General features: G+C 39.0%; 2 long non-coding RNA genes across 3 annotated transcripts in view; one reads left to right on the forward strand and one right to left on the reverse strand.

The window, feature by feature from the left end:
- Window positions 1-1482: 1482 nt before the first annotated feature.
- Window positions 1483-23420, reverse strand: LOC132659628 (uncharacterized). Its single transcript, XR_009600271.1, has 2 exons — window positions 23271-23420; window positions 1483-2254 (listed from the first exon to the last, which is right to left on the reverse strand). It is a non-coding gene; the product is annotated as an uncharacterized LOC132659628 (long non-coding RNA).
- LOC105609280 (uncharacterized) overlaps window positions 23257-23574 on the forward strand; it is a 60582-nt gene continuing 60264 nt past the window's right edge. For both annotated transcript variants that reach the window (XR_006059360.2, XR_009600270.1), the window contains exon 1: window positions 23257-23337. This is a non-coding gene — a long non-coding RNA (uncharacterized LOC105609280). The remainder of the gene's footprint in view (window positions 23338-23574) is intronic.

Genomic DNA, 23574 nt, shown 5'->3' on the forward strand with positions numbered 1-23574 from the left:
TAATTTAATTAAGAGAGTCTTTCTTAGTTGGAGACACTATAATAGAAAATACCCTTAAATTATATGAATTGGAAATAAGGGGAAAACATCTTAAAGGAATTCTAAGAAATTATATCGAAATTATAATAATAAATTCAGAAAGGACAGTCTATCACTTTCCTGTTTCTTTAAACTCTTAAATATATTCCCATTCCTTTTAGAATAAAAAACAGAACTCCATGGGCTTCCCTGGTGGCTCAGACAGTAAAGAATCTACCTGCAGTGCAGGAGATGTGGGCTCAGTGTCTGTGTCAGAAATATCCCCTGGAGAAGGGAATGGCAGCCTACTCCAGTGTTCTTGTCTGGAGAATCCCATGGACAGAGGAATCTGGCAGGCTATAGTCCACGGGGTCACAAAAATTTGGACATGACTGGGCAACTAACACTTTCACTTTGAAACATAATCAACCAAACTTTCTCTGGTTTGGCTCTTATCTACATCTCCAGCTCCATCTTCCATCATGCCTCTAAGTCAGCTTTTCTAGAGCAGGAAATCTTGTCTATTTCCCTCACGCTTGGCATGCACTTTTCTACTCTCGAGCCTTTGCCCTTGTTTTCTCTCTGCCTATAGGAACCTGCCCATTATCTTTGCTTATTTAACTAATACTCCTCTTCAGATCTCAGCTCAAGGGTCTCCTCTTCCAGGGAGCTTTCCCTGGCCTACAGGACTAGCAGTCTGCTGTATTTTCTCACAGAATCCATCCTTTTCCTTTGCAATTTTAATGTCTCCTCCACTAGCTATACGGTCAGTAAACATGGCTGTTTTTGCTCAGTATTTTATTCCCAGTGCTCATCACAGTGACTTTCACATTGTAAGCACTTTATAAATATTTGTTGAAAGAATTAATAATGATGCTTAGCATTTATTGATTGCTAACTTTGGGTCCATCTAGTCAAGGCTATGGTTTTTCCAGTGGTCATGTATGGATGTGAGAGATGGACTGTGAAGAAAGCTGAGCGCTGAAGAATTGATGCTTTTGAACTGGTGTTGGAGAAGACTCTTGAGAGTCCCTTGGACTGCAAGGAGATCCAACCAGTCCATTCTAAAGGAGATCGGTCCTGGGTGTTCATTGGAGGGACTGGTGTTGAAGCTGAAAGTCCAATACTTTGGCCACCTGATGTGAAGAGCTGACTCATTTGACAGGACCCTGATGCTGGGAAAGATTGAGGGCAGGAGGAGAAGGGAACGACAGAGGATGAGATGGTTGGATGGCATCACCGACTTGATGGACGTGAGTTTGAGTGAACTCCGGGAGTTGATGACGGATAGGGAGGCTTGGTGTGCTGCGATTCATGGGGTCGCAAAGAGTCGGACATGACTGAGCAACTGAACTGAACTGAACTGAACTGAATTTTGGGTCAGACATCTGTGTTATGTTATTGCAGATGGAGATTTTTCTTTTAGCAATTATGAAGTAAAGCAAAGAAAAAAAAGTAGAAAAGAAAGAAATAAATGAATTTAATTAAATGTCCTTGAGGAAGAATTTTTGATCTTGCAGTTTTGCATATTCACTTCTTATGTTGGTTGAATATGAAAGGTACCCAGGAGTCTAGAACTTGTGTTGAAGGTATCTAAACTCTTAAGCTTATAAAAATGTTTAAGGAATCTAATGATAGATTTTTACAAGATATATTTGGCATTTTCTGCTTATAATTGGATTAGGGTTACAAGCCAAACAAATTATCCCACACAGTTGTTTTGTTGCCACCCTTGATCCTATACTAAACCAGAAAGCCTAAGGTAGCAAGGAGGGGAATACATTTTTTTTTAATGTATTGTACTCCAGGCCTTTGTCTTCTGGAACCTAATAAGAAGTTTGCTTTGGCTTTTGATTTTTAATTTCTTATATTTATTCCACTTTGTGGTGCCTTCTGGATGTTCTCCTGTTCAGTGCTACTTTGAATTTTGAGAGAAGAAAGTGAAGTAGTTGGAGAAGCAGATGGCAACCCACTCCAGTATTCTTGCTTGGAGAATCCCATGGACAAAGGAGCCTGGCGGGCTACAGTCCATTGGATCTCAGAGTCAGACGCAACTGAGCAACTAAGACATAAGTGAAGTAATTAAGAATTACAGAAGGTTTAGAGCTAGAAGAGGCTGTAGAAATTATCAGTTTGATGCTTCTCATTTTACAGATGTAGAAACTGCTACCTGGAGAGCAAGCGTGCCAGAACAGTGATGAGAACTGTAGCTTCCACACTCCATTCTCAACCATACCTGATCATGGAAAAAAAGATAAGAGTTAGACCCAGTGTTGAACCTTGCTTATATATCAAAACTAGTTTTCTCATTGACTTGGCTTAAATATAGAATTATTAAGAATATATGTTTTGAGAATACATGAATTTTATATAACATCATGATGAAAACATAAAATCATTTCAACTTTCAAGTCTATATTCCTTAAGTACGATTTTATATCATATAGAAGTTACCATTTTTGATCCACATGAAAACTGTAGGGTAGAAAGCACATACAGGTCTTTGCCATAAGTATGTCTAAGTTTAATTTCCAGCCCAACTTACTAGCTGACATTGAAATAGAAGGGAAGGGGGCAGGGCACAACTTTAAAACACAGGCAAGGCCAGTGACATGGACATAGGACATGACAAAGACTGGTTAGAACCAAATGGGTCCAAGATGGTGGAAGATTTGACTTCCAGCAGACTTCAAACCTCATTATATGCTCACTGTAATACATGAGCATTCTAAGTGACAAACCCACCAGTGCCATGCCAGTTCTGGGACCAACCATAAAAGGTCAAAAAGTGGGCAGTGGCCCATTTCCTGGACATCTCCAACCTTTAATAACTGGAATAATCCTCCCACTTTTTAACCTATTAAATTACCCAGCCCATAAACATTAGCTCTGCCATATTTTGAAGCTTGCTCTCTCTCTGATCTTTTAAGATGGTCCACATTCTGTCTGTGGTGTACATGTGTCTCTAAATAAATCTGCTTCTTACCTGTCATTTCATCTAAGAATTCTTTCCAATGAAGCAAAAACCTCAAATTCACCAGTAATAACACCTTGGGCAGAATACTTATACTTAGAACCATGGTGTCATTATGTGAAAAATTAAAATATTGCTACCTGTTTAGAGCCAGACATTTTGGAGTGTGAAGTCAAGTGGGCCTTAGGAAGCATCACTATGAACAAAGCTAGTGGAGGTGGTGGAATTCCAGCTGAACTATTTCAAATCCTTAAAGATGATGCTGTGAAAGTGCTGCACTCATTATGCCAACAAATTTGGAAAACTCAGCAGTGGCCACAGGACTGGAAAAAGTCAGCTTTCATTCCAATCCCAAAGAAGGGCAATGCTAAATAATATTCAAACTACCGCACAATTGCACTCATTTCACAAGCTAATAAAGTAACGCTCAAAATCCTCCAAGTTAGGCTTCAATAGTTCATGAACTGAGAACTTCCAGATGTTCTAGCTGGATTTAGAGAAGGCAGAGGAACCAAATATCAAATTGTCAGCACCTATTGGGTCATAGAAAAAGCGAGAGAATTGAAAAAAAAAAAAAACCATATACTTCTGCTTCATTGACTACACTAAAGCCTTTGACTGTGTGTGGATCACAGCAAACTGTGGAAAATTCTTAAAGAGATGGGAACACCAGACCACCTTACCTGCCTCCTGAGAAATGTGTATGCAGGTCAAGAAGCAACAGTTATAACCAGACATGGAACAATGAATTGGTTCAAAATTGGGAAAGAAGTATGAAAAGGCTATATATTGTCACCCTGCTTATTTAACTTATATGTCGAGTACATCATGTGAAATGCTGGCCTGGATGAAGCACAAGCCAGAATCAAAGTTGCTGGGAGAAATATAGGTAACCTCAGATATGCAGAAGACACTTCCCTTATGGCAGAAAGCAAAGAACTAAACAGCCTCTTGAAGAAGGAGAAAGAGGAGAATGAAAAAGCTGGCTTAAAGCTCAACATTCAAAAATGCAAGATAATAGCATCCAGTCCCATCACTTCATGGCAGATAGATGGGGAAACAATGGAAACACAGTTCCTGCAGATGGTGACTACGGCCATGGGATTAAAAGATGTTTGCTCCTTGGAAGAAAAGCTATGACAAAGCAAGACACCTTATTAAAAAGCAGAAATATTAGTTTGCCAACATCACTATGAACAAAGTTAGTGGAGGTGATGGAATTCCAGTGGAGCTATTTCAAATCCTGAAAGATGATGCTGTGAAAGTGCTGCACTCAATACGCCAGCACATTTGGAAAACTCAGCAGTGGCCACAGGACTGGAAAAGGTCAGTTTTCATTCCAATTCCAAAGAAAGGCAATGCAAAAGAATGCTCAAACTACCACACAATTGCACTCATCTCACATGCTAGTAAAGTAATGCTCAAAATTCTCCAAGCCAGGCTTCAGCAATACGTGAACCGTGAACTCCCTGATATTCAAGCTGGTTTTAGAAAAGGCAGAGGAACCAGAGATCAAATTGCCAACATCCGCTGGATCATGGAAAAAGCAAGAGAGTTCCAGAAAAAACATCTATTTCTGCTTTATTGACTATGCCAAAGCCTTTGACTGTGTGGATCACAAGAAACTGTGGAAAATTCTGAAAGAGATGGGAATACCAGACCACCTAACCTGCCTCTTGAGAAATCTGTATGCAGGTCAGGAAGCAACAGTTAGAACTGGACATGGAACAACAAACTGGTTCCAAATAGGGAAAGGAGTATGTTAAGGCTGTATATTGTCACCCTGCTTATTTAACTTCTATGCAGAGTACATCATGAGAAACGCTGGACTGGAAGAAACACAAGCTGGAATCTAGATTGCTGGGAGAAATATCAATAACCTCAGATATGCAGATGACACCACCCTTATGGCAGAAAGTGAAGAGGAGCTGAAAAGCCTCTTGATGAAAGTGAAAGTGGAGAGTGAAAAAGTTGGCTTAAAACTCAACATTCAGAAAACAAAGATCATAGCATCTGGTCCCATCACTTCATGGGAAATAGATGGGGAAACAGTGGAAACAGTGTCAGACTTTATTTTGGGGGGCTCCCAAATCACTGCAGATGGTGATTGCAGCCATGAAATTAAAAGACGCTTACTCCTTGGAAGAAAAGTTATGACCAACCTAGATAGTATATTCAAAAGCAGAGACATTACTTTGCTGACTAAGGTCCATCTAGTCAAGGCTATGGTTTTTCCTGTGGTCATGTATGGATGTGAGAGTTGGACTGTGAAGAAGGCTGAGTGACAAAGAATTGCTGCTTTTGAACTGTGGTGTTGGAGAAGACTCTAGAGAGTCCCTTGGACTGCAAGGAGATCCAACCAGTCCATTCTGAAGGAGATCAGCCCTGGGATTTCTTTGGCAGGACTGATGCTAAAGCTGAAGCTCCAGTACTTTGGCCACCTCATGGGAAGGGTTGACTCATTGGAAAAGACTCTGATGCTGGGAGGGATTGGGGGAAGAAGGAGAAGGGGACGACCGAGAATGAGATGGCTAGATGGCATCACGGACTTGATGGATGTGAGTCTGAGTGAACTCTGGGAGATGATGTTGAACAGGGAGACCTGGCATGCTACAATTCATGGGGTCGCAAAGAGTCGGACACGACTGAGTGACTGAACTGAACTGAACAAAGGTCCGCATAGTCAAAGCTATGATATTTCCCGTGGTCAGTTGTGGATGTGAGAGTTGAACCATAAAGAAGGCAGAGTGCTGAAGAATTGATGCTTTTGAACTATGGTGCTGTAGAAGACTCTTGAGAGTGTCTTGAAGGCAGGAGGAGAAGGGGATGACAGAGGATGAGATGGCTGGATGGCATCACTGACTCAATGAACATGAGTTTGGGTAAACTCTGGGAGTTGCTGATGGCCAGGGAGGCCTGGTGTGCTACGGTTCATGGTGTTGCAAAGAGTCAGACATGACTGAGTGACTGAACAACAACAGCACCTGTTTAATAGACAAATATTTTTGGCATGTTAATAAGCAGATAAATACATATTTAATAATAAAATACTTTACAGATAGCTATAAGGAGTACATGATATGACAGTGCCCGGAGTATAAAACCTGTGTGCTAAATCTTAATTTGCCTCCTGGACATGGAACATGTACTGAGAATTTTTTTTTTTTTTTGTATTGAGTATTTAAGTGGTTTCTAAAATGACCCCTATGGTGGTTGCTGCTGTAAATGACAGGAAAATATGCATGCTCTTGTGATTGAAAATTGCTACTTACTGGTACACGAAACTTTTGTTAACGTATTGATGGAGAATATTTGCACATTAGGTTTAAAGTTCTGTCAGTTTAATATATTTGACTATCAATGAGAAAACAACACACTTTTTTTTGTACAAACCAGCAAGTCAAATTCAGTCTGCCTCATGAAGCAGATTAAAATCTTCAGAAGGCCATTGCTGCATGACACTTGAAGAATATATCACACTTCAAGGTGAAAAATTGCTTCAGATCCTGGCTTTTTCTACTTAGAACCCTATGGCCTTGGGAACTGGCAGTAGAATTTAGTGGGATAATTAACACTGTCTTGGGCTTCCCTCATAGCTCAGTTGATAAAGAATCTGCCTGCAATGCAGGAGACCCCAGTGTGATTCCTGGGTCAGGAAGATCCACTGGAGAAGGGATAGGCTACTCACTCCAGTATTCTTGGGCTTCCCGTGTGGCTCAGCTGGTAAAGAATCTGCCTGCAATGTGGGAGACCTGGATTCAGTCCCAGGGTTGGCAGGATCCCTTGGAGAAGCGAAAGGCTACCTACTTCAGTATTCTGGCCTGGAGGATTGCATGGACTATATAGTCTATGGCATCACAAAGAGTTAGACACGACTGAGGGACTTTCACTTCACTTCACTTCTTCAAGTTCCCAGAACCAAGAAGAAAGAGTTGAATGATCTTTCGGGTGCCATATTGTTGTGGAAAAGCCACTGGACTAGAAATTCAGAATCTTGCATTTTCTCCTACCAGTCTTTTTGTTGTTCAGTCGCTCAGTCATGTCCAGCTGTTTTTGACCCAGGGACTGCAACACACCAGGCTTCCCTGTCCTTCACCATCTCCCGGAACTTGCTTAAATTCATGTCCATGGCATTGGGCAAGACCACCTAACCTGTTTCAGTTCTCAGTTTCCTTTTTAATAAAGTTGTAGACCTGAAGTAAACTCTCAGTAAAGGAATAAAATTCTGAGTCTGTCTCACTTACTAGAAAGATATTTTCCCAAGAGACATGGGGATCCAGAAACTGAGATTCCATTGTCCTAGAAGGGAGCCTGTAATATGTTTATACCTCATTCTTTCCTATTCTGTGTATTCAGTGTTAGTCGCTCAGTTGTGTCCAACTCTTTGCGATCCCATGGGCTGTAGTCCGCCAGGCTCCTTTGTCCATGGGATTTCCTAGGCAAGAATATTAGAGTGGGTTGCCACTCCCTTCTCCAGGGGATCTTCCTGACCCAGAGATTGAACTGAGTCTCCAGCGTTGCAGGCAGGTTCTTTACCACCTGAGCTGCCAGGGAAGCCTCCTTAAAGCTCTTAGGGATGGCATTTTGTACTCCCTTCCCACTGTTGCCTTTTCTAGGCCAAATATCCCTATTACTCTACATATTGATGTGGTTTCAAGTTATTTTATCAACCTGGCTGTGTCATCTGGATGGGCCTCCACAGCTCACGGTCCCATCGTATGCTGGATCTCTTGACTTCAACATAATACTCTTTATAGAGTGTCTCCAGGGCTGAGGACAGAGGCCAAGATTTCTTAGCTACAAACCTGTTTCAGGTTTCTCCACCTTATCTGCAAAAAGTCATAGGATAATGATCTGCTAGTTTGGAAAACTCCTATCAAAGAAGGAAATATATTTTGTTCAGGATTACTCATTTCTTAAAGAATCCAGGGGGCCTTCCAATTTATTCTGTTTCCTTTGCTAATTGCTCATAACATAGCTATTCAATTATTTCTAGTAGCATTTTCTCCAGTAGTTGATGTCAGACTCACTGATTTATGGCTCATAAATCTAGAGGACAAAAAATGATCCTACCTGTTCATCGTATTTGGGGTTTGAATTTTTTTCAAAGTCCCTAAATGCTATTTTTTTTTTTTAATCATCTCACTTCTTAGTCCCTCTAAGCCAAATTAGTGCTTCCAGAAGCCTGAATTTGAATGTCTTTGGGTTGGTCATCCACTCTCCAATCCACTCAGTCCATACTAAGCTTTCTGTTTCAATCTAGCATTTTCACACATTTCTGGGACAGGACTGGTTCATGGAGGTTTTGAGTCTAGAGGCTCTATTATTTCTGTCCTTTTTATCTTGAGGGTTATTTCCCTTGGTAATGAAGATGGAACCACAAAAGGAGTTGCCACCTTTGCTCACACTGCATTCTCTGGCTAGAATCTTCTCCACTTTCCCTACTTAGACCTTTCAACTTTTATATCACTTGAGAGCAACAATAACAACTATTTATTGTGCACCTACCATATCCTGGGTGCTGAGAAATGAAAGGACATATGAAAATGAATGTGTTCTGATCCCGGGCTCAGATTCTTGGTCCTATGTGATGGAGTAATATGTAAAGCTGGACTTACAGTGTGGTGTGAATGATGAGCTTTTGCATGTGAACTCAGGAGCCAGACTACATAGCTTCAAACATAGGCCCAAAACCTAGTAACTGTTTAGCCTGCAAAAAGTTTTCAACAGCTCTGTGCCTCAGATTCTTCATCTGTGAACTGCCGATAAAATTAGCACTCCCTTGTAGAGCTGTTGTGAGAATTAAAGGAGTTAACGGCATCACTGACTCGATGGACACGAGTTTGAGTGAACTCCAGGAGTTGGTGATGGACAGGGAGGCCTGGTGTGCCGCGATTCATGGGGTTGCAAAGAGTTGGACTCCACTGAGCAGCTGAACGGAACTGAACTGAATGCATATAAGATATTTAGAATAGTACCCAGCATGTGTAAGATTTCAGTGTTTGCTGCCATTTCCAACATTCTGTAAATATAAATATAATAAGGAAACCATTCTCTGATCACCTTCCTTCCCTCCTATAACCACTTCCACGTATTAGATGTTTCTTCTCTTTGTTGTACTACTCTGTGTATATGTATATATTTATAAGAGCCAATGCTGAAATTATATAATGTAATGGTCTCTCTCCAAGGTACTGGTGGTATTATATTGAAATTTTTCCTCTTGTTTGTTTTAAAAAGTTGTTATCTCAAGGTTACCTTTCCATCCACTGTTCTCATTTACTCTCTCTTGAGAGCCCCATGACCTTTCTCTGATATTCTTTGACTTCCTTAAAATATAACAACTAAATGTAATCAACTAAAATTAATTCTTGACATGGAAGGGTCTTTAGGATCTCACCCCAATGCTAGTTTTCATTATTTCATTCTCATTGGTCAGTGCCCCAGCTATACTGTTGTTAAATACTTTGAATTTCATTTTTGTTTTATTCCTCGGCAATTTATATAGAATAATTAGTTAATTAATTAGTGTTAGTCACTCAGTTTTGTCTGACTGTTTGCAACCCTATGGACTATAGCCATCAGGCTCTTCTGTCCACGGGATTCTCCAGGAGTGGGTAGCCGTTCCCTTCTCCCGGGGATTTTCCCAACCCAGGGCTTGAACTTAGGTCTCCTGCGTTATAGGTAGCTTCTTTACAGTCTGAAGCACCAGAGGAGCCCTTATACAGAATAGAGGTCCAAATTTCTTTATTGATGATCCCTAAATTAGAAAAGAACTGAAAACCAAGTTTTCTCCCTCCTTCCTTCTCTCCATCTTCTTTCTTCCTTCCTTTTTCTTTCTTTCCTTTTTCCTTCTTCCTTCCTTTTTTATTTATCCTTTCTCAGAGATCTCTCTCTCCTTCAACTTATACTAAAATACATTTGACCACAAGTCTACACATGAACTGAGAGATGGAGTTACAATCTTTGTTATTCCATTTAGTATTAAACCAATATGTTTCACTATAAAACTGTTAATAAATGTATTACAACCACTGCCTCAGACTATACTGGGGATTTTTTTAAATAGTGCGTATATTATTTTATATTTCCCGGCACGTTTTTGAATTCTAAAACATGTCTGTCTCCAAGAGTTTCTGATAAGAGATTTGTGGATTTTACAGACTTTCCCTTCAATTTAAACCTTGACCCTTCTGCATGAAGGGCTTCCCTGATAGCTCAATTGGTAAAGAATCTGCCTGCAATACAGGAGACCGTGGTTCGATTCCTGGCTCAGGAAGATCTGCTAGAGAAGGGATAGGGTATCACGGCAGTATTCTTGGGCTTCCCTTGTGGCTCAGCTGGTAAAGAATCCTCCTGCAGTGAGGGAGACCTGGGTTCAATCCCTGAGTTGCAAAGATCCCCTGGAGAAGGGAAAAGCTATCCTCTCCAGTAATCTGCCCTGGAGAATTCCATGGACTGTATAGTCCATGGGGTTGCAAAGAGTCAGACACAACTGAGTGACTTTTACTTTCACTTCTTTCTTCTGTATAAATTGTGTAATGTTAAACAATTTGGTTAAGCTTTCTCTATATCAGAAACTCTCATCTTAAAATGGAGATAGTATTAATAACTCTCCATGGAGTTCCTAACAGAACTCAATAGCTAACATATGGAAACTGCTTTAAACCTTCCTATTTCATGGTAGGCACTCATTTATTAGTAACTATTACTTTTAAGTTTGTTGTTGTTGTTGTTTTTATTTGAGGACAATGTGTGCTTTTCAACTTCATGCTTGTATAATACCTACTGCACAGTGAGAACTCTGTGAAAGCTTGCTGGATAGCTGCATGAATGAATGACTTCATTCCCCCCCAGGAGTGAACTGATCCCTTTCCAGTTTTTTTTTTTTTTTTCCTGAAAAACAGGTTAAACAGGTTAAAATGCTTGTTTCATTTTTTAAAAAAAAATACTTTTCACACACTTCAGCTTAGACTGATCTTTTCCTTTCTGATAGCATCTTATATTAATAGCTCTTAGCCCTCCTATTCTTACCATCCTCAGATATGTTTTTCTTTCTGTCTTTTTTATATGACTCTATTCAATCAAGCACTTTTAAAATGTACTCAAGCAATACTGTTTTCTTCAAATTTTCCTTATTCATATATTTTTTTTTTTTTTGCTAAGTTGTTCTAAGAATTTCTCATCATCCTTGAGACCTCTTCCTTCTTGAGTTCTTCCTGGCACACACAGAATCCCATCTCTATTTCCCTTAAACTTTCTGAAATCTGCATAACATAGTACATATTTCTCTTCTGTGGCTACTACAAACCACAAGAAATAGACATGTTCTTCCTAGGCTACTATCATTTTAACCCCAAGAAATATTGTCTTTTGTCCTTAGGGTCTACTTTTGGTTTCCAGCAAAACACATAACAACATCTCAGTACATTTTTGTTTTAAAAGAATTCAGTGCTTCCTTATTGGTCAGAATGAAGTTCAGTGAATCTGTCCCATTCATTGTATATTCTATCATCTGAGAGTCAAAACTGTTGCCAGGGTTGACTTGGAGGTATCAGCTTATTTTTTGGAACAGAAGGAGACTTTCTGAACAAGCGCAGATCATTGGAGTTACTCAACATTATCATGTCTTATTCCTATAGTTATTTATTTTATAAATTGTCTTTTCTAGCAGGGATATCTGCAGAACACCCCAGTGGCATTAGTCTTCTTATTCCTGTTCTCTTTCATTTTTATTCAAGTTCTTTTTATCTGCATTTCTCCACTGTCATCCTCCTTTTAGGTAAGCTGTGTTTTACTTCCACCACTTCCATTACACGTATTGATTTTGAGCAAAATACACATTTTCATTGTCATAGTCTCATCATGACTCCTATCATTTCAAACATCAGAAATACTTTAAGATCATACCTGTTTCTTTTGTTGACTGTCTCATTTCAATTTTTTTGTCCAAATATTGCTCATTCATAAATATGTATTGTAATGTACATTTATTATTTATGACACATTTCCTGTTACTTGAGAACTTATTCCCCTTTTACCTACTGTTCACTAGCCATATGTACCTTCTTCTCTACAATTTTTGGGCCATTTTCCTTTCTCTCAAATGCAGTTTTATCACTTTTATGATCTAGTTGGAAAGTCTCTGCTAAGAACATTCTTCTTAGAACACAATGTCCTTTACCAGGAGTTTCTTTATGCAGGAAATGTTTATCATGTTCCAGAAAGGCAACCCTGTTCCTTGACCCTATATACCTTTCAGGTCTTTAACTTCCTATTACCAGTGGCCGTTTCTTCATGCAGTAGCAGTTATGTACTCTCATGGTCTTGGTTGGAACTATTCTCCCTCTGATATCTCAGTTTCAGACTGCAGTCTCACGTCCTTCCATCTCATTCATTCAGTCTTCAACCTTGTCAAGACCAACAGCCCATTAGCCCTACCCATTCTCATTTGTGAGGAGAAAGGAAAGGCTTCTCTTCCCTCCTTCTCAAGACGTGATTCCATAGTCCATCAAAACAGCATGACTTAGCAAATGTTTCCAATTCATTTTATCTAATATCTTTCTCATTTTTCTTGGCAAAGCCCCAGACTGGTAACTTCTCAGATGAAATGGTTAAAGTTCATTGGGAAAAAAAATCACACATGCATCCAGAATTTTATTTCATTTAGATTCAAGACTGTAAACCTCAAATCTGCCTGACAGCTCATCTATATTTGTCTAGTAAACTCATATTTCTACCCCACCAATGACAAAGACTCTCTCAATGAATGACAAACTCTGGACAGGTTTCTCTGAGCCCTTTCATAATTAAGCCCTGACCTTGGGCTCTGTCCTTGGCTTGCTTAGTCCAGTTTTAGCAAAAATCCTGCTGAGTCAGTTTAGAAAAATCTACCATCCTTGGAATCTGATTACCCTTTTTTGTTGTTCAATTGCTCAGTCGTGTCCGACTTTTTGAAACCCCATGGACTGCAGCACCCCAGGCTTCCTTGTCCTTCACCATCTCCCAGAGCTTGCTCAAACTCATGTCCATTGAGTCAGTGATGCTATCCAACCATCTTGTCCTCTGTCGTTCCCTTCTCCTGCCTTCAATCTTTCCCAGCATCAGGGGCCTTTCCAAAGAGTCGGCTCTTTGCATCAGCTGGCCAAAGTATTGGAGCTTCAGCTTCAGCATCAGTCCTTCCAATGAATAGTCAGGACTGATTTCCTTTAGGATTGACTGGTTTGATCTCCTTGCAATCCAAGAGACTCTCAAGAGTCTTCTCCAACACCACAATTTAAATGCATCAATTCTTCAGTGCTCAGCCTTCTTTATGGTCCAACTCTCACATTCATACATGACTACTGGTAAAACCATAGCTTTGACTAGATGGACTTTTGTTGACAAAGTAATGTCTCTACTTTTTAATACACTACATTTGTCATAGCTTTTCTTCCAAGGATTAAGCATTTTTTAATTTCATGGCTGCAGTCACCATCTGCAGTGATTTGGGGGCCCAAGAAAATAGTTTGTCACTGTTTCCCTCTGTTTTCTGATCAAATCCTTTATCCCCTCAACTCTTGGTATCTTATCACCCTGGCCTCCCTTCAGCAAGTATCTTGTCAAGTTGGTTTAGCTAGAATCCTCCTTACCCTTGATGTTTCTCTCTTCTTAAAGATTTAACACCCATTAACACCCATTATTCTCCTTGGCTATAAATTTACACTTGTCTTTGTTGTATCCTGAGGTAAGCTGATCTCTCTTCCCTACTGCAAACCCCCCAATTGCAGTGGTCTCTCTCAAATAGAGTCTTCCTACTGTCTTTCATGGGCTTCCCTGGTGGCTCAGATAGTGTCTTTAACAAGTGTTATGAAAAGTTCTTTAACACAAAATGACATATTTCATGCCATTTTCAAACTTCCAGATCCTTTCTTCTCCCCTTGCTCTTAGCTGATCACCTTAACTCACACTTCATTCTCTTGATATGTGATGAATGCCCTCCTCTTTTCAGCACTGAATCTACACACCTACATGCTTCTTCTTAGATATTCATTTCATTGCCTCCTGTGATACTGGTGGAACTGTGCCTTCTCTAGAAAGTTTTACGCTTCCACAGGTGCTCTAAATTCTACCCCTTTTTGCCTTGTCAAAGACTTCAGTTCTTCCCTCATTCTCTCTTTCTCCTCAATCAATAAACTCTTCTTTATACATGGATGAATCCCATCATAGTTAACATGCTCCAGACTCTTCCATATTGAATGTGTTGAAGGAAGTCTCCCTCAACTTCACCTCCTCCCCAACCATCTGCTTTCTTTCATGACCAACCTTCCCAAGTCGCTAAGTCGCTTCAGTCGTGTCTGACTCTGCGCAACCCCACAGACGGCAGCCCACTAGGCTCCCCCATCCCTGGGGTGCTCCAGGCAAGAACACTGGAGTGGGTTGCCATTTCCTTCTCCAATGCATGAAAGTGAAGAGTGAAAGTGAAGTTGCCCAGTCGTGTCTGACTCTTAGCAACCCCATGGACTGCAGCCTTTCAGGCTCCTCCAGGCAAGAGTGCTGGAGTGGGGTGCCATTGCCTTCTCCGTAAATACTACCTGTATGCTGAAAACTCACAGTTCTATGTTTCCAACCCAAACCACATCTCTGAGACATCCAAAGATGTTTCAATCTAATGTGTCCAAAAGTAAACTTTTACTCTTCACACCCCATCAATTATGTCCCTTTACTGTTTTCCCCTTCCCATAGTTGTCATTCACAATACTCTAGAAATTGTTACCTCTCACTTCTGACACTACCCACACCAGCCTATCCATCTCCATGTGTTAACAATTCTGCCCCCTCCGTCTACTCAAATCCATGTTCATTTTCCCATCTTGACAGCATCTCCCTACTCTAGGGCATCAGCATCTCTTTACTGGGTCTCTACAATTTATTTGCTTGTCTCTACATCTGTGTTATTCTAATCTATTTGAACATGGCATCCAGAAGGATCTTTAAAAATGAACTTGGATCATGTCACTTCTCTGTTTAAACTCTTCAGTGATACACTTATATGTTTAGGACTAATTGACTTGAAGCCACATTCTGTGCATTCTCTGATGAACTTATAAACCACCATCACCCTCACTCATCTTGCTCCATTCACATTGGTCTTCTCTTCATCTTCTTCAAACAACAATGATCTTCCTTTGTCTGGAACACTCATCCGACACAAATGGTCTGTGGTAGCTTCATTCTTCTGTTCTTGCATTACAGATGTCGTTTTTGGAGGCACTGTGATTTTATTTAATACAATATCTATTTTATTTGCTCAATATATATTTTATTTGCTTGTTAACTCTTTTTTCCCTCTATCTCCTCCTGACTACAAGCTCCATGAAGGAAAAGATAATGGCTCTTATTTACAAATGTACACCAAACATCTACCAAAGTGTCTGGTATATGATGTGTTCAATAAAAATTTGTTCAGTGACTGAACCCAGAATTGTAACTGGCAAGGTCTTTGGTGCTTCTTTGACTCCCATTTTATTCTCTGTGAGGTTCAGTAGTATGGTTCAGTATATCAGTGGGAGATTTCTTTATTTATTACTACTCAGTGTCTTCTCACACTCAACTATGCCACTAGCCAGGATAAGTCAAGGGAATCCCTATTCCTTGATCCCCAAGGAACTTGACTAAAACAGCATCCTTTAACAATGTCTACCTACCTTACCATCTTTTAGGGTTCTCACCATGTAAGTCAACTCATGGGACCTCTCTGTTGGCTCAGTCAGTAAAGAGTCTGCCTGCAATGCAAGAGTTTGATCCCTTTGATGAGAAGATTCCCTGGAGAAGGAAACGACAACCCACCCCAAAATTCTTGCCTGGGAAATCTCATGGACAGAGAAGCCTGGTGGGCTATAGTCCATGGGGTCAAGAGAGTCAGATACAACTTAGTGACTAAACCATCACCACCACCAAGTCAACTTATACTTTTCTCTTTCAAAACCCATGTTGTAGCTACTTTATCTGATGAAAGTGGAATGAAAAGAAGAAGAAATCTTATTATGGTATACAATTTTGTTCACACTGAATAAAAATTCAGATAGCTAGCCTATTTGGGCTCTATGCTCTTTGGATATTTTGTAAAAAAAATTGAGATGGAATAAAGTATTTGTTGTAATAACCATAGGGAAAAGTCCATAGATTTCTACATCTTATGGAAATTCAAAAGTTTTAATATGAAATATACCAAAATATATCATATTATGTAGCTTAAGTACTTTGATAGAAATGTTATTTTTTTCTAAAATCACTATTATATTTACTGTCATTTCAATAGTTTAATATATATAAATAGAATATGTACTTCTATGGTAATTAACAATGGTGTTATTTTCATTATAATCTTAAAAAACATATTTAAAGCTTAAAGTTTACTTGTAAAGCATCTATAGCATTGTGACAAATTTGATATATTTAATAAGTAGTTAGAGAGCAGACATTTCTCTTAGGAGTATAGCAACCTATAAGTAGGATTATTCAGGTGCCAACATTATTAAATAACATGAAAGCTGAAAGAAAAATCAGCTTAACATTTAAAATTCATTTAAATGCTCAGTTTTAATAGGGAGAAGAAGTACATAAAACAGTGTACCACCAGATTAAGTACTGAGCCATTACTTTCTCAAGGCTAGAAAGAAATGAACAAATTTCTTCCCCAGGTTTTTACTGTTTTGCTAAGGACAGTCTAGATTAATTTGAAAATGCAGTGCACTTTTTCTTAACAGAAAAAAAATTGAATCAGCTGAGAGATAAGAAGAATAAACACTGAAGTAAACATTGCAGCCGAAACTAAAGTAACTGAAGTGAAAATGTTTTCATAATGAACTTTTATGTTTAACAAGCCCAGACACTTGGAACAGTGTAAGCTATATTAAACCCTTTTATGAAAGGATTATGTTTTGTATGATGAGTGTTTTAATATAAGTATGGTACACAGCGTAAAATACAACTACATTTAACTCAAAGTAATTATGAGAATTCAGGCGAAATTATTTTCTCCTGTGCTATCACATTGATACAGGAAAAAAAAATTCTTCTGGAACCTTTCACCAACATGTCTCTGTTTCAATTATTTTTGGCAGTATATATATTGCGTCTCTGTCTCAGCTACCTTTTATATCGACAGTTGGTAGCACAAGCCTTTTAACGCACAAAGGGTAGCAGCTCTTCAGCCAATCTGTGATAAAAGGAAAAAAATGAAATCACTATGGAAACTGCAGGAAGGATCTAAAAGCTCTCTTTATAAAGTAAACGTCTGATGTTTGTGACTGCAGGGGTAAAAAATTCATAAATCTGTGTGATGCTATCATTTCTGATTTGTTATCACTGCAAATGCCAATTGGAAGCAGCCTGACCTTAGCTTCATTAAGTGTTGTCTGTTCAGAAATAGTTACTATTCAACAGGAGGAAGACGGGGGCCTGCAGAGAGGTCAGGGGTTTAAGCGGGTAGTGTGGGACAGAGGGAAGAAACTAATTTGCTTCGAATGTTTCTTTTCTCATTTGATTGTCTTTTTCTTTTAAATCACAGTGACTTGATGGAATCGGGCACAATGAATTTGTTCTGCTCTATGTTTTATTTTGGTTTGTGTTTCATTCAGAAATGGAATAAATCTCAGACCCAAATTCAACTTAGAAAACTATGTCTGTTTTTGCTTTTGAATTGAAAGAAAAAAGGAGAAAAAAAAAAAAAAGAAAGAAAAAAACCACTCACCCTCTCCTTTCAATCAAAAAGCGAATAAATACCAAGGAGAAATCTTCTCACTTCAGCACCCTGGACCCTCAGGAGTCAAAAAGGAAGGATCCTGACTATACAAGCTGTGATGAATTTGATTTGACAACAGACAGCAACAAATACCTGTGTCGAGGAGGAAGTTTCAGAATACCTTATCAATGCTCAGAAGTTAAGTGACTTTTGAAAGAGTTATATGGATGTTGAAATAAGGAACTTTTTATTTAATAATAGTTCACCTGTGATGGAGGGACTATGAGGTCAAGAAGACACTGAAAAATTCTCCAGTGTGAAATTCTGCAAATTCAATAGTAGTCTTCATTCAGAGGAAGATGAATATTCAAGTAAGTAAACCAGTTTCAGCATTGCATATGCTACAGTGCTTGTCTTTTCAATGTTTGCAATTGAATACTACTTCATTAGTCAGATTTTCAGGCAATAGAGACTGTGACTTTTTTAAAAAAAGTTTATGGCAACTTTATCACAGTTGTAATGCATTGAAATGAAATGTCAAAGATTGATGTGCATGGTAATTGATTTCATATCGTCATGCTCTATTTAGACAATTATAAACATCGCTAATCTAATGTTTCAAGGTACTTATGAACAATTAGTGATTCTGCACCAGCATCTCAAACACACTTGTGATGATAATAATATACTGAGGTGAGTTCTATAAATCCTAAAAGGGCTGTTGTGTAAATTATGACTAGAAAAAATATTAGAGTTGTTTTATTTTTCCCAGTGAAATGATTAAGCTTTTGAAAATAAAAACAGGAGCATTCTAGTTGTAAGCATGTAAAAATTCAGCACAATTAGCAGAGAGAACACTTTGCTTTATAATAATATACTTGTTTAAAATAAAAGAATGTGACATCTACCATTTCAACTTTATTTAACTTCTACAATTACTAATGACTAACTTGGCTGTTGGTGCAGCCTTTCCAATTTCCATGGTGCTCTCGTATTAAAAGGGTGTCGTTAAATGATCAGTGATACAGAATCGAATGAAAGTGTGTGTTTGGGTAGCCAAACATAAATATATGCAGGCTTTCATTTGAAAATATTTAAATGCCTCATACACACTGACTTCACTGATGCTTTTTGTGCATATAATGAAAACCAATTATCTGTGGAGAAAACTTGACTGGGTGGAAGGAAATTAAATTGGTTTTTAAAGACTTCCTTAAACAGCAGTAGCTAGGGAAAGCTCCAATAACATTTTAGCTGAAGATTGTAATGACTTTACCATATTAATAAATCATGCTTTATCCTGACTTTTATCAAAAGACTTGGATGGGAAGACTGTGCATGGCAGAATGAAGCAAGGAGAGCACTTTTAGCTGGAGCTGTGGGGCTACCAGCCGCTCTCCCACTTCCTGTGAAGCTCTGCAAACAGCTGTTGGAAAAGTCAGGTAGGTCCTAACTCACCCGAAGAATAGGATACAGGACACTTTTAACCAAACTTCCAATTGTAGTTTCTTGAAGGGAATATTCTGTGATTTTTAAAATGCTGTACAAAATAAATGTGAGGAAATCTTGACCAACTTTTCTGCCTAATTTCCTCTGGGAGTTTCCCAACTTCTTCACAATGTTTTTGTGTTGAGTATCAACTCTCATCAATCAGCTCTGTTAATTTTTTTTTCTCATTGTGCTGTAAGTCTGAGACCACTTAAGGAGAATGTTTATGGAAACATGGAAAACATATTGTTTCCTTTACACAAGGAACAATGCAAATGCTTTCCCTTTGTTACTATTCAAAATATTAGCATTCTGTTGTCTCGGCCTATGTTCTCAGATGTGACTTCCAACAGCTCTGGAGAATAAGGAAAACAGTATATTTTCCCCTTTTATCCAAATATCCAGTTGCTTACTAATTAATGAGTAAAATATATCATGGAGCTTTTCTGAAACAAAATGTTTCCCTAATTTAAACTCTGTATCAGAAAGTTGATTATGGAAACTCTATATAATATGTATTATTCTGCTGCAGTGAGAGGATTTTTAGGGGAAAATGCATACTTTTCCTTCTATTAATTACCAAATGGCTGAACTGTTAAATACTGCTGGCATTTGGGTGGTGTAAAGTAGTCTCTAATATTTTCCAACAAATTTTCATTAACTTTTCACAACAGTGCTCCTAGAAACAGTGTTTTCACTTAGTGAATTAAATGGAAACGTAAGTAGCATTTATCCCATCCTGGATCTTAAATGTTGAGAAGAGAATTTACATATTCCACCATGTGTTTTCTAGTCAGCCAGTTGCATGATCGAATTTTTAAGATATTGGTTTTGAATATGGCAATACTTTCCTCTCACAGAAGAGAAATTTTGTTTCTCTCCAACTCTCAAGAAAGTAAAGTTCTGTGGAATACATCCACGGGAAATCTCTTTATGGCACTAAATACCCAGGATCTAAAGGTGGTTTCTGAAGTTGTTCATAGTTTTGTATTTTTTTCTTCCTATTAGAAATACTTCATGATACTGCCATGCATTGCCAACTTGCAGCTGTTAGAAATCTCAATTCCACCTGAGCTTTCACTCTGAACCAGAATTTACTCTCTAATCTCACATCGGCCAAGTGAGATAAGACAAAAACTTTTAATTAGAATTTTAATATGTAATCCAAGCCATTTATAGATTATGCACAGAGGTGATCTTCTATATATTTAAATAACTGTGTGGAGAAGTTAGATAATATTTAATTTGATGGGGAGACTATTTTTAACTTTGCTGGAGTCTGGTTACCTGCGATGTTCCCAGAGAGTCACTTAGAAGTTCTACCAGCATGAGGCTTATTGTGTGAATGAGTAACTGAATGTGTCTGTAGCAAGTCCTGGGGGTAAATTATAAAAATTGGACTATTCTGTAATATAATGAAGATATTCTGTTTTCCTTTCACATTTCTTCTGGGAAGCCTAATTTCACGTCTCCGGATGAAAACAGAGAGAGACGGATCCGAGTACCAGGGGAATTAGCCTACCCCTTGCTACTGTTAATGAGTGGTGCCCCTCACCTCATGGGTTGATTCCTCAAAAACCCAGCACATGAAACAGTTTTTTCCCCTTTCCTTTCAAGAAACAGTTGGCACTTTATGTTGGACTTCTGCTTGACATGAATTATTTGGCAAATTGGGGACTGAAGTGTGAATTATAACTTAGGACTGTGTAATAGGCTTCAGGGGTGTTCTAGGGACAGTCATCCTAGTAGAGTTTTCACAAAGAACTTTATTGAGAAAAAAAGTGATCTTTTCCCTCACTCACAAAAGAACAACAACAAAAATGTATACCTTGCTGAGATACTAATTTCCATTTATACACACACACACTTTGCAGGAGTGCATCCTCGGGTTTTTTTATTTTCATGTGCACATGACTCTCATTAATGTTGATAACCCTCTGCACATGCTTCTAGAAAATAATGGACCCCGACTGTGAGAACTGTCAATATTCAAACATGGTAAGAGCTGAATATTTAAAATCTGTTTGGCACACCAAGCTTGGTTTTTTGAAGACAACAGAAGTTGGACAGAAGATCAAAAGAGAGAGAAAAAAAAAAAAAACCACCAGAAAAGATAATGACATCTGGATGGGGCCTGGGTAATGCTCTAATTAAATGTACTTACACCTAAGTCTTATCACATGCTCAGGAGCAGAGCTTAGATGCCCCTTTTAAACTGCTGCATTAGAGGCAGTCGTGGGAGCCTTGCCTGCTAGCTGTCACCTCCTCTGTGATCCAGTTCTGTTCTGTCTGTGTACCTATCATCTATCTTTCTTTCACTGAATGGCCTTCTGCTATTTTGCTATTAAGACAGTCATGATAAATTGGATTATCCCTTAAGCTTACAAAGATATGTGTGTTCTTTAAAATGGGTTTGAAAAATATCTGTTTCTTCCACCTAGCGAAAACAGGCTACAGGATTCTCTTGTTTTGTTGCTGTCTCATAGGTGAAGATGAGTTTAGTAAGAGACCTCGCATACTTTTCCTCCCTGTTCAGGTAACGTCTTGACATCCTTTCCCTTCTGAGCATAATAGAAGCTCTCCCTGAAGACCATACAAGAGGTAGACTTCCAGAAGTCACCACATCGGGCAATTTTGACTTCTAAAAGAGTTCTGTGTTAATTGCACAGAGTTCTAGGTAAAGTGGCATAACTTGAACTGGTTTCAAAATGCTGCCGTTTAGGCTGTGAGACAGTGTGAAAGGAGGGAACTGCATTTGTTAGGTCTTTTTTTTCCCCCCCTTTTTTTAAAATAGTCTTGAAACATCATGATGCAATCTCTTATTTAGTTCTTAAAAAATAAAACAACCCTAGGTATTTAGAAGAAGCTGCTGGGCAGCACGTAAATATGTATAGCATATCTCATTACCATTAACAGCCTTGCATGCTTTAACCTCCCCCTATAGCTTTGAGTATTTCAAAGAGTATTTCCCCCTCTGGCTTTGTAAAGTGATGCTTGAATGTGGGTCTTACCAAGGAATTTGATAGCCATTTTATAGACTCGGCGGCACACTTACTATATCATAATATGCACACTGTTTCTTGCGTAAATGTGAACAATTAATAAAATTAGTGTTCTTTCTGGAAAAAAGTCCAAAGTGCTTGTGGATTAAGGCTTTGCGGCGTGCATAAGTCTATCTCTTATTTTAATTCAGTGAGAAGCTACTTTTTCTTTTGTTTTTCTATTACCTGCCTTCTCATAGTGCTAAACAATCAAATGCAAGGGATTTTGCCTTCTTTCACTTTGCAGAATAAAATTATTCAATTGATACAGAAGATAAAGTTTAGAAACCCACTGTCATCTAGAAGGTCCAGGAATTTAGGGCATCAGAGGTGCTCCCTGGATCTCAGGATCCATCAGGGGAAATAGAGCCCAAGTTATTTTTCTCTGAGCTTCCTTAATTTTGTTTTACTGCCTTGGGCATAATTAGGACAATGTTGAGGCTTTGAGGAGGGGAGATGTTTGGGGGTTGCTTGAGATGTCTAATGGGGTCTCCAAATGTCGAGTCTTTGCAACCCCTAGGAAAACAGAGGTCTCCTGAGCAGCTTTTTGTGCAGAAGGAATTTCGTGCACCACACCCCTCTGCAAAACGTTGGGACCCCTTTGGCTCAGGTAACCCCCTTCATATTCTAGGCTGCTTTCCAGAGCCACAATTGCTCCCCTCCTTTTAAGACTGGCTGTTCTGTTCATCTTGGGTGCCAAGATTTTTCTTTTACTCACTAAGTCTTCCCCATATAATCTAATGCTTCATTTCTTCCCAGAAAAAATAAGATAGTTGCTTCAAATTCAGCATTTCAATAATAGTAGTAAAAAGTCCTTCTTTGTAAAAGGTACAGGGTCAGTTCCTGCCACAGAGCTCATCTGCATCATCTCCGTTTCTCTCTCATGGGTGAGGAGAAGACCTTTGCATTTGACCAAAAAGCACTAGTAAATAAGGAGTTAAAATGAAGGCAGGCTCACTGGTTTGCTGAGATCTGTCAGAGTCTGACTGGCTGGCTACATATCTGTCTCTGGAACAATAGGTACCTGTATTCTGCACGGACTGCTGGGCAGCGCTGACACTCTGGAGACGGTCTGCCTCTGCACTTTCCTGGTGAGAATCCCCAATGACAGTTCCACTTTTCAGTGGAGGAGAAAAAAATATCTGTCTGCTCTCCTGATGAAGGGCAGAGCTTTGATCATTTTTATTCAGGCTTGTCTTGGCCGGAGGTTTCAGGTTCTTAGTCTCAAGTCAGCAGTCTCTCTCTCTCTCTCTCTCTCTCTCTCTCTCTCACACACACACACACACATGCACACACATCCACTCCCTCCCTCTCTCTTACTCTCTCTC

This window comes from Ovis aries, chromosome 3 (assembly GCF_016772045.2).
Source record: "Ovis aries strain OAR_USU_Benz2616 breed Rambouillet chromosome 3, ARS-UI_Ramb_v3.0, whole genome shotgun sequence".
NCBI lineage: Eukaryota > Metazoa > Chordata > Mammalia > Artiodactyla > Bovidae > Ovis > Ovis aries.